Raw genomic sequence first — 14,269 nt, 5'->3', positions numbered from 1 at the left:
GATGTTGTTGCTCAGTCATTCAGTCCTATCTGACTCACTGTGACCCCATGGACTGCAGCCTGCCAGGCTTCCCTATCCACCACCAACTTCTGGAGCTTGCTCGAACTCACGTCTATCGAGTTGTCCCCTTCTCCTCCTGCCTTCAATCTTTGCCAGCGTCAGGGTCTTTTCTGATTAAATTGGGTCTTTTCCAGTAATTTGGCTCTTTGCATCAGGTGGCCAAAGTGTTGAAGCTTCAGCTTCAGCATCAGTCCTTCCAATGAATATTCAGGACTGATTTCCTTTGGGATTGACTGGTTTGATCTCCTTGCAATCCAAGGGACTCTCAAGAGTCTTCTCCAACACCACAGTTCAAAAGCATCAATTCTTCATCGCTCAGCCTTCTTTATGGTTCAACTCTCACATCTGTACAAGACTACTAGAAAAACCAGAGCTTTGACTATATGGACCTTTGTCAGCAAAGAGATGACTCTGCTTTTTAATATGCTGTCCTAGGTTTGTCATAGCTTTTCTTCCAAGAAGCAAGTGTCTTTTAATTTCACATCTGCAGTCACCATCCACAGTGATTTTGGAGCCCAAGAAAATAAGGTCTGTCACTGTTTCCATTTTTTTCCCCATGTATTTGCCATGAAGTGATGGGACAAGATGCTATGGTCTTAGTTTTTTGAATGTTGAATTTTGAACCATTCACAAGGATGATTCAAATGAATTGAGCAAGCTAGCAGGATATCAGATTAATATACAGAAATATGTTTTATTTCTTTACACTAAGAACGAAATATCAGAAAGAAAAGTAAAAAAAAATCTCATTTAAAACTACATCAAAACCTCAATGAGATATCACCTTACACATGTCAGAATGTCTATTATCAAAAAGACAACAAGCAAGAAGTATTGGCAAGGGTGTGGTGAAATGGAAGTTCTTTTGCGTTGCTGGTGGGGATGTAAATACGGCAGCCACTTAGAACTACTGTATGATCCAGCAGTTCCACTCCTGGGTATACACTTGAAGAAAGTGAAAACACTAATTTGAAAAGATACATGCACCCCAGTGTTCATAGCAGCATTATCTGCAATAGCCAGGAAATAGAAGCAATGTAAGTATCCATAAGCAGATGAATGGATAAAGAAGATATCATATACAACGGATATATTACTTTATATATACATATCTAACACTACTTATTCCACATACAATGTATATGGAATATACAATGGAATATTGTATACATATACAATGGAATACTACTTATTATAAAACAATGAAATTTTGCCATTTGCAACAACATGGATGGACTGGGAGTGTGTTATACTTAGTGAAATAAGTCAGAGAAAGACATATGCTGTATATGTGGAACCTAAAAAGTTAAACGATCTAGTGAATGTAGCAAATGGTGGAAATTGACTCACAGATATAGAGAACAAACTAGCAGTTGCGGTTGGAGAGGGAAGGGGAAGGGGCAACACAGGGAGAGAGGATTAAGAGGTACAAACTACTATATATGGAATAATTAAGCTACAAGGATACATTGCACAGTGGAGAGAATACAGCCAATATCTTCTAATACTATAAATGGAATATGACCTTTAAAAATTGTGAATCATTATGCTATACACATAAAACATATGATGTTGTAAATAAACTATACCTCAGTACAAAAATTGGACTGCCACTGTGGAAAACAGGAAAGAGATGCCTCAAAAAATTAAAAATAAAACTACCATATGATCCAGCAATTCCACTCCTGGGTACTTATCTGAAGAAAATGAAAATACTATAATTAGAAATTTTTCTGCACCTCTTTTTTTGTTGCAGCATCATTTTTAATAGCCAAGATATGGAGGGAAACGTAATGCCCCCAAACAGATGAATGGATAAAGAAGATATGGCATATAGAGACAATGGAATATTACTCAGGCACAAAAATAATGAAATCTTGCCATTTGTGACAACATGGATAGACCTAGAGGGTCTATTATGCCAAGGGAAATAAATCAAACAGAAAAGGATAAATACTGTATCATTTCACTTATATGTGAAATCTGAAAAACAAAACAAATGAACAAACATAAGACAGAAACAGACACAGAGGAAAACAGGTGGTTGCCCAAGGGGAGGGGTAGAAATAGGAAGGAAATAGGTGAGGGAAATTATAAGGTAGAAACATCCAGTTGCAAAATAAATGCGTCCTGGGTATGAAATACACAGTGTGGGGAGTAGCGTCAATACCTATATCCTTGCGTGGTGATATAACTAGATTTGCAGTAAAGCCCATTTTGAAATGTATAGAAATACTGAATCATGCAACAAGGACTAACATATTATAGGTCAATTACACTTCAAAAACAAAGCAAAGAAACAAATTCATAGAAAAAGAGATCAGATTTGTGGTGACCAGAGGCAGGGGGGCGGGGGGGAATGGATGGAAGTGGATGAAGGTAGTCAAAAGGTACAAACTTCCAGTTATAAGATAAATAAATACTAGGGATGTAATGTATACTATGATAAATGTAATTAAGACTGATGTGTGCTATATATGAAAATTGTTGAGATCAAATCGTAAGAGTTCTCATCACAAAGAAAAAAATGTTTAAGTTTGTGCCTTTATGAGACAATGGATGTTTACTAAACTGATTGTGATAATCATTTCATGTTGCATGTAAGTCCAGTCATCATGCTGTACACCTTAAACAGGTATAGTGCTGTATGCCAGTTACGTCTCAGTAAAACTGGAAGAAAAAAAACAAAATAAACTATATATTTGCAGGCTTTAAAAAATCTACTTGTCAACAAATTTCAAGGACTGTAAATAGAATAGTATTATTATTATTATTTTTAAGAGTTTAATAAAACAAGATTCATTTCTTCTAGGAGTTTACATGAAACATGGGTTGCTGGTAAGAAGGATCCTCTTCTTCACAAGCCACACAGGATAAGGCTGATGGAGATAGCAGTTAGAACAGTGTTATTAACTATAGTCAGTATCTTAACTTCCGATCTCCAGAACTTCTTTATTGTGAATAACTAAATCTTTGTACCCTTTGAACCAATATCTCACTTCCCCATGCCCCTTGCTGCTAAGTCACTTCAGTCGTGTCCGACTCTGTGCGACCCCATAGACGGCAGCCCACCAGGCTCCCCCGTCCCTGGGATTCTCCAGGCAAGAACACTGGAGTGGGCTGCCATTTCCTTCTCCAATGCATGAAAGTGAAAAGTGAAAGGGAAGTCGCTGAGTCGTGTCCGACTCTTCACGACCCCATGGACTGCATGCAGCCCACCAGGCTCCTCCATCCATGGGATTTTCCAGGCAAGAGTACTGGAGTGGGGTGCCATTGCCTTCTCCACCCATACCCCTTAGCCCCATGCAAACATCAGTTTACTCTCTGCTTCTAAGAGATCTGCTATTTTAGATTCTATATATAAATCAGATCGTGCGGTATTTGTCTTTTTGTGTCTGGCCTTTTTTACTTAGCATGATGCTTTTCAGGTTCATCCATGACCCATACTGATATATAACAAGATTCCTTTCTTTCTCTGAAAAAAAAAAAAAAAGGCTGAGTAATATTCCATCGTGTGTGTGCATATATACGTGTGGTTGTTTAGTCACTAAGTCATGCCTGACTCTTTTGCGGGAATGTAAATTGGTGCAGCCACGATGGAGAACAGTATTTGTTGCTGTTTTGTTGCTAAATCCTGTCTCTTGCAACCCCTGGGACTGTAGCCCACCAGGCTCCTCTGTCCATGGGATTCTCCAGGCAAGAATACTGGACTGGGTTGCCATTTCCCTCTCCAGGAGATCTTCCCGACCCAGGGATCGAACCCACATCTTCTGCACTGGCACGTGGATTCACTGAGCCATCAGGGAAGCCTATATATATATATATATATATATATGTATATTCACATTTTCTATACATATATATAATTGTGAATAATATGTATATTATTCACGTTTTCTCTATCTATTCATCTGTCAACAGAAACTGGTGGTTTCCACATCTTGGCTACTGTGAATAATGCTACAATGAGCATGGGAGTACAGACATCTCTTTAAGACGCTGCTTTTGTTTCGTTTGGATATGTACCCAAAAGTGGGAAGGACTGCTGGATCATATGATAGTTCTATTTTTAATTTTCTGATGAACCTCCATACTATTTTCTTGTACTGTGTACCAATTTACATTCTATAGGGTGATATTATAAAACTAGGGTGACACTATAAAACTATGTAAATATCCTATTCTTCATCAAATTTTATATTTATTCATTTATGTACAGCAGTACAGGGTCATATTTCCTATTTTATTCACTAGGTTGTAATTTGTCACTTCATTATTTATTTTGATGCCCTAATTTTTCTGGATTTGTCCATGGGGAGCGCTTTCAAGCTGCCTTCCAAATCTTTTTGACAATTTCTTGTTTTGGTAGATAGTACTTTTTACTTATCTGAAAGACTGAATTAGGTATATATAGAATTTAATTGCATTTGCTCAAAAGATGGTATTTTGTGCTAAAATGAAATATCCTCCCAGAGTTTTAAATCATGCAGTGTGAACAGATACAAACGAGAGTACCAGTTTATCAATGGGAGCTCTCACTGAGCGTCTGCTGTATCAGGAGAAATGAAGCCGTTCCATGTTTTCTCCATTAGGAGACTATAATTAGAAATGGAGCCTTTGAATAGCAATTTTTTAAGTCACTCTTAATTTTTAGTTTCTCATTAAAAAACTCGTATATTTGTTGTTCTGTGAAAATTTATTAATAGTTCTGCAAATTCTCTGCTGCCCTTAGGGAACAGATTGTGTATTTAAATAAGTCTTTCCAGGCACTTATGTGTGAGTGTCTCCCTCCTATGGGCTCCTGCGCCGGCTACCTACTTATCTGTCTACACTCTCATCTTATTCACTAGTCTTTTGCAATCTCCTCAGGGCAGGGGCCTCAGTGTCTACCCCTTTGTACTGTCTGGACCCATGTCCAGGCCTGGTATGTTACAGATGCCCAGCCAGTGCTGGTGGGATGGCCAGGTGGTCATATACTGTGTCTTGCTTCTGCCCACAGGATGGCAGCATTTAGTCAAGGCTCCAGCCCCACCAGTGGCCTGGCTGTCTGGGAATTTGAAAGTACCTGGTTTCTTTTTGAAATGAAAACAGTCTTCGGGTCTGCTCCTATGAAGAAACTCTCCACAAAATAATGCACAATGTTATCTGCCCAGCCTCTCCCCAGTGGGCTTTCTGGAAGATGATCTCTTTGAGGTGAATTACAGGATATTATTGGACTGTGGGCATCCATCCTCGAAGGACTATTTAGGTCTAGGGTTTGTGTTAGTTAAAACTGAGCGGGTAGGCTGAAATCACTAGCTCATTTCACATACAGTCATTAGATGCAAAGAACTGTTGCTATTTAAAGAGGAAAAAGGAAAAAGGAACTCTTGGGTGCCTGCTGTATGCTTTGTGCTTTAAACCAGGGGCTCTCTTTCCTGTGCAGGCATCAGAATCACCTGGAGGACTGGTTAAAACACAGATTGCTGGACCTTACTCCCAGAGTTTCTGGTTCAGTAGGTCTGGGATGGGGCCGGAGAATTTGCATTTTAACAAACTCCCAGGTCGTGTTGATACCAGTGGCCCAGGAAATCATTGCTTTAAACAATCACACTTGATCCTCAGCAGCTGTTTCACACGCTCTCTCCATTTTGCAGATGAGAAAACTGAGGTCCAAAAGTTGAAATAACTGATACGTCCTAGGAAGTGGAGGCCTGGGATATGAACCCTGGCCATTCTAACTCCAAACCCTTGCTCTCCTCACGGAACCATCTATAAGAGAAAGGGAATGAATCTGTACTTTGGGGGCTTCTCAGAATCATGTGCTGTGCTGTGCTTAGTCGCTCAGTCATGTTTGACTCTGTGACACCATGGACTGTAGCCCGCCAGGCTTCTCTGTCCATGAGGATTCTTCAGGCAAGAATACTGGAGTGGGCTGCCATGCCCTCCTCCAGGGGATCTTCCCAACCCAGGGATTGAACCCAGGTCTCCTGTGTTGCAGGCGGATTCCTCACCAGCTGAGCTAACAGGGAAGCCCTTCTCAGAATAATAAGGCTCCAAAAAATATGAAACAATACCATTACCAGTGTAATACTTTTAATTTTTAAGAGTTTAGCAGTAACAATCTTTGCAATTCCTCTGGTAGAAAAGTAATCAGGAAAACTGCCAAACTGAAATAAACAGGTGCATTTATGCATGAAGGTCCCGGAAGTTTTGCACTATTCATTTAAAATTTAAATGTCTTTGGAAACAAAATATTGATGTTAGAGATATTTTAATCACCAAACTCCCAACTTTGAGACTAGACTAGGATGGGAAAATAAGGCAGAAGTAAGTAATTATCAAATCCATTAGCTCACTCATGGAGATAGAAGATGCAGTTTGTCTATGGAAATTAATGAGGAAGTCAAAGCTGGTGGGCTTTTTCCAGAATTGAATCAGCAAATTAATGACTCGGCTACAGGTTCCAGCCATTGCTGTGTCCCTGATGTGTCAGTGTATGATGTATTGAGAATCTGTTCTGTATTTATTACTCAGACATAGCTTGCCTCCAACACACTCCCCCCAATTTTATAGAAAAAAATTAAACCTGATCTCTCAGAGGCAGGGGTGGAGTTTATTCTAAATGTTTGTGGAGAAGGAGTGGGACATGGAGGAGGAGGATGGAAAGTGAGAGATGACCCCAGCTGCCAGTCTGGCCAAACAAAATGGTCTCTTCCATTGGCCAGGCTCCTTCTTGGCTCCTGCTTCTCCTCGACAGTCAGGTCTCACTTGTCTGGTTCAAACTGAACAGCCTTGTTCAACCTGGCCTTTAAAATGCTGCACCAAAGGCCTTAGGAATAGGCCATGGAGGGGCAGAGGTGGGCAAGCTGGGTGGTGCAATCCTGCCATGCTGACCCCCTCCAGTCCCGGGTGAATCTCACCTGCTGCCTGGAGTCCCCATTTCTAAGGGGAAACTTGGTTACTAGAATCTGTGTGATAGGAACTTTCAGAGCCTGCTCCAGACCTGAGGGTTCCTCAGTGTTTCCTTCTATCGCCTTCCCCCAAAAACATCAGAACCAGGCACCTGGGAAAGAGAGGTGCCTCTGTCTGGGGCACCGAGTGGCTCCCTGAGCAGTGGGGTCAGCTGGCAGGGCGCTGGGAACAGCAGGACTGGAGACAGCCTGTGTGTCCCGAGGAGAATCACCTATCCTCCCAGCCTGCCCCAGCCACTGCAGCCCGCCGGGGGGTCACAGGTCCAGGGCTGACCTTCAGCCCCTTCACCCTGACGCACTGAACTTCTCAGGGAGTGTGAGCCCACAGGTGGAACGTAAGGCTTCTGAGGAACAGAATGCTATAAACGAAAGACTGTAAACCGAGAAGCTTATCCCAGACAAAGCAGAAATACTACCTGATGGTCTGAAGATTGGGAGGGCTTCCCAGGTGGCACTAGTGGTAAAGAATCCACCTGCCAACGCAGGAGACTTGGGTTCGATCCCTAGGTCGGAAAGATCCCCTAGAGAAGGAAATGGCAACCCACTCCATATTCTTGCCTGGGAAATCCCATGGACAGAGGAGCCTGGTGGGCTACAGGCCATGGGGTCGTAAAGAGGTGGACATGACTGAAGCAACTGAGCACACCTTCTGGGGATTGGGAACCATGGCTTTCACAGGCGCTGATGGTGGGGGCTGTGGTCTTGACTCCTGCTCCGTCATTCTTTGCTACCAAGTTCCAACACAGGTCCCTGGGGCACATCACCTTGCTCCAGCTCTGCTGGTTGGGGCAGGTATCCCAGGCTCTGTTTCCAGATCCAGGCGAAGGCTACTGCTGCTCTCCTGGCGAGAGGGAGCTCAGGCCAAATGGCTTCCACATGACTTTAACTTCTTTGTTAAATTCGGTTTCTGCTGCTGCTCCCTTGACCAATTACTCCTCTGGGACCCCCTAGGTGAGTGGAGGACCCACAGTTCACCCATGTGCCTCCTCCATTTGACACGTGTGCTTTAAAAAAACACACATATATTCTTCAAGCTTTCCCAGAGGTAGACCCCATGGCAAATGCATCACAAATGTTACTGTTAATTAAAGAACATCAACAAATAAGAATTTCAGACTTCTACCCCTTCTCTCAAGGAAGTAAACTTGGGTAAATTCATCAGTAACAAAGCTTTGTTGAGTTATGTACTGTTTTCATAGATGATTTGGAAATGACTTACTACATTAAAATACAGAGAAGACAGTAAACAAAAGGTAAGAAATCAAGAGATTCATGATTCATTACTCCTCTTTGCCTCCATTTTCTTATCTGTAAAATAGGGAGACTAGTATCCTTGCCACCGGATTCCTTGTGAAGGAGATAATCTTTGTGAAGACATTCTCCCAAGGGTGGTGTGTGGCCCATTGCCAGCCTGGGGAGCTGCTCAGAGACTCGGACCACTGTTCTTGACGGATTCTCTCCCTCCCTGCTTTCTTTTCTTCTTTATTAATTCACATTTCAGCCAATATTTACGGAGGGCCGACTAGATGGCATTTATTGTGCTAGGTGTTGGGGATACACAGATGCCCAAGACATGGATCCCAGCTGCACAGTGTTTAACAGCCAATGTTAAGTGGCCCATCCAAATGGTAAGGCCATTTCAATGTGACTTGCTCTCCACACACATAAAGTGCCACGTGGTTCATGGGAACTGACCTAGGATCCAAGGGCGGGCTTGGTCCTAGATCCTAGATCTGGCTATGAACCCTAGGTTTCTTTTTTGCTCTAAGCTGCAGATCCCACATTGTAAACTGTGATTAATCATTACTATCCTTCAGGACCATTGTGAAGATTACACGAAGTGTGTGCCAGAAACACACAATAATAGTTAACACCGATTAAACACTGACTCGGTGCCAGGTGGTTGTCCTGTATTAGCTCACTAAAAACTCACAACTCTGTGAAGTAGACACCATTATTACTGTTGTGCCTATTTTATGGAACATAGAGAAGCTGAGCGGAGAAGGCAATGGCACCCCACTCCAGTACTCTTGCTTGGAAAATCCCATGGATGGAGGAGCCTGGTAGGCTGCAGTCCATGGGGTCTCGAAGAGTCAGACATGACTGAGCGACTTCACTTTCACTTTTCACTTTCATGCATTGGAGAAGGAAATGGCAACCCACTCCGGTGTTCTTGCCTGGAGAATCCCAGCGACCGGAGAGCCTGGTGGGCTGCCGTCTATGGGGTTGCACAGAATCGGACACAACTGAAGCGACTGAGCAGCAGCAGCAGCAGAGAAGCTGAGTGACTTGCTCAAGGTCAGGCAGCCAGTTAGTAGCAGAGCCAGGCTTTACATCATTTGGCTCCAGAGCCCAGGATCTCAGCTGTTACACAGCGCAGCTTCTCAGCCATGGCCGTGCGTTAGCATCACCTGTGAGGCTTTGAAATGCTTTGTTCCAACCAGGGAGAATCTGACTTAGAAGGTCTGGGATGAGGTCCAGGAATATGTATTTTTAGAGAGCTCTCCAGGTGATCTTGATGTGCAGGTTGAAAACCAATAGGTGTTTAGACAAATGAGGGCTGTTATCCTTAGAGAGAGGGAGATGGAGAGGGCTTTAGTGAAGCAAATCTTGAAGCATGCGGTAGAATTTTCTTGGCAAAATGGAGGTAAGGGCTCTCCAGCAGGAGGAGAGCACGTGTAAACCCTTAGGGAACACAAGTATGTGAAACTCAGGTTTATGAAATCCAGCTGTGTGTGCATGAGTGTGAGGAGAACAGAAGGAGGAGGGAGGAAATGAGGATGGGGAAAGGACAAGACAGGGAGAGAGGGAAGGTGGCTTGGGGTCACAGTGGGCCAAGGATTAGAAAGGGATGTAGACTTGATCTCACAGACAGGGAGAGACTGAAGAATTTCCATGCAGGGTAGAACCTAATTTGCTCTCCACATGGTCTTAATTTAAAAGCTCGCCTTTTTGATTCCAAGAATTTTGACATATTGAAGGAAAATAAACATAAGCAGGAAAAGGAAGATCACAATTTATAATTAATTTAGCTAGAAGCATCTTAGCGCTTTTGGTGAGACAAGAGAGTAGATTGTTGAAAATTGAATGCACTGTGAAGTGGCTATTATTTCACTGACTTACCTCATTTGGAAGTAAAAGGAGGAAGAGAGAGTATTTTCACAGCAGAGGACATGGAGGCTGGATAAGGGTTTGAATCGATCGCTGCGCCTTACCAAGTGGAAGGTGGCAAAAGGGAGGCAGAAGGGCACTCAGCTGCGGCGGGAACGGGGCAGGGGAGTCGGGGCAGGAACGGGCGTGGGGACAAGGGGAATGAGATGCAGCAGGAAGAGGTTCCGGGGGCATCCTCCTCCGCAGGAACTCGAAGATGCTGCCTCCCATGGCCCCTGGGTTTCCCGAATGATCCATGCCTCCCTCTGCATGCCCTTAAGAATTACAGACCTCTGTGAAATGAGATTGGGAGGAGATATTTGTCAGTCCTTACGATTTCTTGATGATTGGGAGGATTGACAAGATTGCGCGGCGGAGGCAGTCAAGCCTCTTTTTAATCACAGCGCATAATGTGCTTTAGACTCCCGGGTGTAATAAGAGTCGTGTGAGCTGCATCCTTGATTTGCCGCCCCTGGGACACTCTGTCGGGATTTCCAGCCCTCTTTATTTTATGCTGATAGAGTCGGTTGAATCTAGGCATGGGGGAGGATAGAAAGCACCATCGTTAGATGGATAGAAGCAATGGGTGTGTAAGTCAGCTCCCTCTGGGTAAAACATCAAGCTTGAAAATCAGCGACTCCACACAAGCAGCAGGAGACTGGGCTAGCCCTGTGTGGTGTGGGAGGTGACCTCACATAGGTTACCGCATTTAATTTTCATAGCAGCTCTTCTGCAGGAGTACTATTACTGTGCCCATTTTACAGATGAGGAAACTGAAGCTTGGAGCTCTTCCATCTCACAGAAGGTCACCAGCTATAAGCACCAAAGTCAGCATAAGAAACCCAGGCTAGCTGACTCTAAATCCAGCTGTTGGGTACTTAAGCTGTTCTTGACCAAATAAGACATCCTTTGGCAGGGCTTCTCTTCCTCTTGAAAAACCTGTAAGGACCGCTTTCTCCTTCCTCCTTAGTGTTTAGGAGTGTCTGTCACATGCTCAAGGTCAAAGTTCTCTGGATAAAAGTTCTGTTGGTAACTGAAGAAGCAGGGATGTCATTTATGGGCATCTCTTTTGTTTCCTGAAGTCTGAAACCACATTTGAGGCTTCCAGGGTGTACCTTAAGCTTTGTCTTGCTTTCCTGAATGTTGGGTCATTCCTTCTACTTACCTTAGATGGTGCATGCATGCATGCCGAGTTGCTTCAGTTGTGTCTGACTCTTTGCAGTCAATCCTATGGACTAACCCTCTGTCCATGGGATTCTTCAGTCAAATATACTGGAATGGGTTGCCATGCCCTCCTCCAGGGGATCTTCCCATCCAAGGATCAAACCCACATCCCTTATGTCTCCTGAATTGGCAAACATGTTCTTAACCAGTAGCGCCGCCTGGGAAGCCCACCTTAGGTGGTACTACTGCCTATAATGCCAGCCAGCTGTACTAGATCGGAGGAAAAAGCTGACATATGTTGGGTGCTGCTTTATTAACAACTCTGAAAAACTATGAGGCATAACAGGTATACAAAAGAATACATTTTGTACAGGTGAAAGAAGAATAATAAAATGAACGTCTGTATCTTAACTACCTGGGTTGAAATATTATTTAGAAGCGTAGAATTCCCTGACACCCCTCTTCAGTCCCATCCCCCATCCTCCTTTCTTCCCCATGACACACCAATGTCTGTGTCTTTAAGAAGGATATCATTTAGTTCTGCTTGGTTTTGACTGTCGTATCACAGGCACATGCAATGTGTATTCTTCCTGGGCTGCTTTCCCTCTTAATATTATGTGACCAGGAGTCATTTTTACTGGTGTTACCTGGTTGTAGGTCACTGATTTCATTTTCACTGCTGCATAATATTCCCTCACATGACTGACTCTCCATAATGTTTCTGCTCATTCTATTCTTGTTTGAGGTTGATGCCAGTGGCATTTCATTTGCTTGTTTGTTTTGCAAATAATACTGGGTCATTGGATATGCAGATTCTCAACCAATCTAAGCAATGACAAATTGTTTTCCAAAGTGGTTACACCAATTTATACTCCCACCAGTGGTGGGTGACAGTTCCTGTTGCCCCACACACTTCGAACCTTTGGAATTGATGTTCAATTTCACTCTAGTAGGTATGATAGTAACTTCTGGTTTTGTTTGCATCTCCTTGATCACTGGAAGCTGACCACATTTTCAATATGTTTATGGACATTTGTGGCTCCTTTTTCTGTGAAATTCATGTCTCTTTCTTCTTCCTCCCCCTGCCACCCCTGCCACTTTGGTTTATGTGACTTTGTCATACAGGTTGTAACTCCCTTCTCACTTTAAAAAAAATATGGGATAGAAAGCCTTAATATACTCAAATTTGTCAGTCATTTTCTCTTGGTTTGAGCTTTGGGAGTCTTGCTTAAGGAGTGATATCTACTGTCTTCTGAAAGTGTCACATTTTTCTTTATGTTTTTATTTCAACAGCATTAATTTTTGTGTATGAATTTAGATAGTCATTGTTTCAGTGCTGTTCCATGAATAGTCCATTTTTTCCAACTGATTTACAAGGCCATCTCGATAATAGAGCAGATTTCCAAAAATGTATGTATGTTTTCAGCTCTCCGTTGTGTTTCGTTGTTTGTCTTTCTCTCCCTACAGAAAGGCCACATTACCTTAATTAAGAGAGCTTTATGACAAACATTCTTGATATATGGCAAGTCCTCCTACCTGCTCTCCTTCAGAGATATCAGGACCTCTTTGTTTCTGTATCAATTTAACATTCAATTTGTCATGTTTCACATACACCCAAAAACCTGTAGATTAATTTGGGGGAGAATAAACATATTTACAATCCTGAACTTGAATATTTTCCCATTTAAGTTTTTTTTAAATTGTCCTTTAATAACGTTTCATAATTGTCTCTCTAAAACTCTAATATATATTGTTGGTTTATTGCTAGATTTTTAATATTTTTGGATGCTATTATAAATGGTTGCTTTTGTAAAATTTCATTTCCTAGCTTCTTATTGATAGGGTATCAATAAGAATAATTAATTTTTATTGATTGAATTTATATCCAGCAACGATGCTGTCTGATTAACTTATCTCTAATGATTTGTTAATTTATCTGTAATAGTTTATCTTCAGATATTTGGGGGGCAGACAAGCAGACAATCATATCAGCTGCAAATAATGACTGCTCCTTTCCCTCTTTTCTACAGATATTGCACTGCTAGGAATTTCACTGCAGAAGTGGTAATAACAGGCATCTTGATTTCACCATTAAGTGTGGTGTGTGCTTTAAGAAGAGATCATTTGTAGATATCATTTATTGGGTTAAGAAAGTTCCCTTTGTATTAGTTTTCTATTGCTGTACAACAATTTGTTCAAAACAACACATATCTATTATCTCAGTTTCCATGGGCCAAGGGTACCCAGCTTAGCTGGGTCATTTGTACAGAGTCTCACAGGGTAAATCATCCTGCAGGCTAGCCTGCAGTCTCATCTGGAGGCTCAACTAGGGCAGGATCGTTTTTCAAAGCTCATTCAGACTGTTGACACAATTCATTCCTTTACATGACTGAGGGTTCTGGCTTTTTACCCGCTGTTGGCTGCCCTCAGGTCTGACAGGCCACTTGCTCCTTGCCACAGAAGCCTTTCCAAGGGCAGTTGACAACATGTCTGTCTGCCTCTTCAAAGTCAGCAGGAGAACCTCTCCGTCCACTAGGATGGGGTGGACATAATCACAGGAGGGACATCTTATCACCTTTGCCATCTTCTATTGGCTACAAGTAAGTCACAAGTCCCACCCACACTCAAGAGGTGAAGGATATACAAAGGCATGAATCATGGAGTGATTGCTGCTGTTCAGTTGCTAAATGATGTCTGACTCTTTGTGACCCAACGGAGTACAGCACACCAGGCTCCCCTGTCCTTCACTATCTCCCGGAGTTTGCTCAAACTCATGCCTAATTTTCTCAGTGTTTTGTTTTTAATTAACCAATGTTGATATTAATTAATTTCTTTTAAAGGTACTATTTATTTTAAAATGTTTATTTATTTACTTGGCTGCGCCCGGGGCCTTGGGATCTTTTAGCAGCAGCATGCAGGATCTTTTTAGTTGTGGCATGCAA

Source organism: Bos indicus, chromosome 3 (genome assembly GCF_029378745.1).
Source record: "Bos indicus isolate NIAB-ARS_2022 breed Sahiwal x Tharparkar chromosome 3, NIAB-ARS_B.indTharparkar_mat_pri_1.0, whole genome shotgun sequence".
Taxonomy (NCBI): domain Eukaryota; kingdom Metazoa; phylum Chordata; class Mammalia; order Artiodactyla; family Bovidae; genus Bos; species Bos indicus.
The sequence above is the reverse complement of the archived record's forward strand: the minus strand, read 5'-3'. Positions refer to the sequence as shown.